We start from the raw sequence: 2,861 nt of genomic DNA on the forward strand, positions 1-2,861 counted from the left end.
CCGGAGCCTGTGCTCCGCAACGGGAGAGGCCACAGCGGTGAGAGGCCCACGTACCGCAAAAAACAAACAAACAAAAAAAGATACGCATGTTTGTTGTACGACTATAAAGAAATGCAAGGGAATAACAACCACAAACTTCAGGATAGCGCTTACCAGAGAGGAGGAGAGAGCATCTGAGATACTGGTATTGTTTGATTTCTTAAGCTGATGGTAGTTTATATCTTATATGTATGTTGTGAATTTTATTTTGCCTGCTTTAATTATTTGGTTAAATATTTTTTTAAGAATTTTAAAATTTAAAGAGGGGAATATTCATGTGTAGGGACCATCTTGAAAAAAGTTTTCAAAATTCAGAGAAAATGAACAAAGAAACAAAACATGATGACAGAAAAGTGTATCTATGGAGGACACCGAATGGCCATAATTATACCTTTTTTATTTATAACACAAAGAAAGTAGAAGGATTTTTTAAAATCCCACCACTTAAAAATGAATTTACATAAACTTAGATGAGGATAAGAACTCCCAGAACCAGAAACCATGAGGAAAAAGAAAAAGTCTGAAATACAAACAAGTGTAAAACAGCATCAAGATTATTGGGTAAATGTGTTGGATTAAATTGGTTGTATCTAACTCTTTGCTCACGGCCTTGAATGTTCCCTTAAATAAATCCTTGGAAGTAGAATTACTGACACATAATTGATGTTCAAAAAATAGTTGTTAAAAGCATGAATGGACAGAAAAGAGTCTGTAAAAGTAACATTCATACAGAAGAAAATTCTGTAAAACTATGTCAGAGTTTACTTTTGAAGGTGAACTAAAAGATGACTTTCATCTGCTTTTTCACTTGTCTGTTTTGTTTTTCCTTTTCAACAATGAATACATGTTACTTACCTAATAAAAACAGATTTTATAAGTAGGTGTATCCACGGTAATCGCAGCAAGGACCCGTCCTGGGTCTTTCCTGGAAAAGCTCATGCATGGTGAAAACAACTTGTCTAATTCTAAAAGAACGAGTTAGGGACTTCCCTGGTGGTCCAGTCGGTAGGACTCCGCACTCCCAGTGCAGAGGGCCCGGGTTCGAGCCCCGGTCAGGGAACTAGATCCCACTAGATCCAGCATGCCGCAACTAAAGATCCCACACATGGCAATGAAGATTCCACACGCGGCAACGAAGATCCCGTGTGCTGCAACTAAGACCTGGCGCAGCCAAATAAATAAATATTTTTTTAAATAAATAAATAAAATAAAAGAACAAGTTAAAAGAGAGCTTGATTTCCAGCTAAATTCTCACACTGGATGAACCTCAACATGGTAGCCAGCCTCCCTCCACCCCCAGCATCCTTACCTTCTGGTTTTCTCACCCTTAGGTAGCTCCCCTTCCACATTGTATGAGGGTTGGTCTATGAGACCAACAGGATATGACAGGAGAGATGGTATGTCACTTCTGAGATTAGGATATAAAAGACACTTCCATCTTGGTCATTCTCTCTCTTTTGGATCAGCTGGTCTGGGGAAAGCCAGCTTCCTTGGCGTGAGCAGCTCCGTGGAGAGGCCCACGTGGGAAGGAACTGAACCTCTTGCCAATGGCCATGTGGGTGCACCACCTTGGAAGTGGCTCCCCCAGCCCCAGTCAAGCCTTCAGGCCATGCAGCTCCAGCTGAGATCCTGACTGAAACCACACAAGACCCCTTGATTCAGAACCACCTAGTTAGGCCACACCTGTATTCCAGACCCTCAGAAACTATGTGAGAGAATAATATTTTGTTGTTTTCAGCTGCTACGTTTTGGGGTCATTTGATCTGCAGCAATGGGTAACCAACGTACCCTTGTAAACTGAGTTAGTAGCTCTCAGCACCAAGGAGAAGTAAGGAAAAGGGTGGGGGGACAAAGGGGGATGAGGACCCTGGACAGAGACACCCTGCCGGGCCACAGCCTGTACCAAGCATCACAGCCAGATCCTCCCTGGGACCCCATGTAGGTGGATCCAGCCAAGTGCACAGCCAGCAGTGGATACTGAGGGCCTGGTCGGGCAGAGAAGCATGGCCTGGCACAGACAGGAGAGGTCCTGCTTCTCCACCTCCCACGGGGACACCCTTGGAGCCGGCTGGAGGGGCTGCCAGGAGGAAGGGAAGGGAGCGTTAATAAACAAAGCTGTCTTAGGCTTCCCAAGCCCAGGCTAGGGGCTCTCAACCGAAAAGTGATACAAAATAGTAACATCTGAATGTGATGGAATGTTTCCTCGAAATGAAACTATTTTAAACTGTAAGCGGCTGGGCAGAACTGATATTTATAAGATTGGGCTAACTTCAGTTTTTCCACTGGTGAGCGTGAATAGGGTTTTTTGAGAAAAAAGGAAGTAAGTTATAAAAATAAAGCCAACCTCACTGGTGCATGGCTAAGTGGGGGCAGTTCAATCAGAGCAGTTCAACAAATGAACAATGAGACCTGAGGTGTGTACACTGTTTCCTCTTGAGCGTTAAGCTGGTCAAGTGCCCCATGCAGATGTGTGGCAGACTTTCAAGACCTTCCACCATTATCAATGAAGATATTTTAAAATTGTTTAGAATCTCCTGCCCTTATACTGATAAATACTATTCCTTCTTAGACCAGCTGCCCAACAGAACTTTCTGAGATGATGGACAGCCACTAACCACACGTGCCTATCAAGCCCTTGAAAGGTGGCCAGTGCAACTGAGGGATGGACTTTCAAATTTTATTTAATTCTTTTGTTTTGTTTTGTTTTGCGGTACGCGGGCCTCTCACCGCTGTGGCCTCTCCCATTGCGGAGCACAGGTTCCGGATGCGCAGGCCCAGCGGCCATGGCTCACAGGCCCAGCCGCTCCGCGGCATGTGGGATC

At 44.3% G+C, this 2,861-nt stretch overlaps 1 non-coding gene across 1 annotated transcript; it reads left to right on the plus strand.

The window, feature by feature from the left end:
- The first annotated feature begins 1,026 nt into the window (after positions 1-1,026).
- TRNAG-CCC (transfer RNA glycine (anticodon CCC)) lies at positions 1,027-1,099 on the plus strand. Its single transcript has one exon. It is a non-coding gene; the product is annotated as a tRNA-Gly (tRNA).
- The last annotated feature ends 1,762 nt before the right edge of the window (positions 1,100-2,861 follow it).

The sequence above is a fragment of the Lipotes vexillifer genome, unplaced genomic scaffold (assembly GCF_000442215.2).
Source record: "Lipotes vexillifer unplaced genomic scaffold, Lipotes_vexillifer_v1.1 C27089745, whole genome shotgun sequence".
Classification (NCBI taxonomy): domain Eukaryota; kingdom Metazoa; phylum Chordata; class Mammalia; order Artiodactyla; family Lipotidae; genus Lipotes; species Lipotes vexillifer.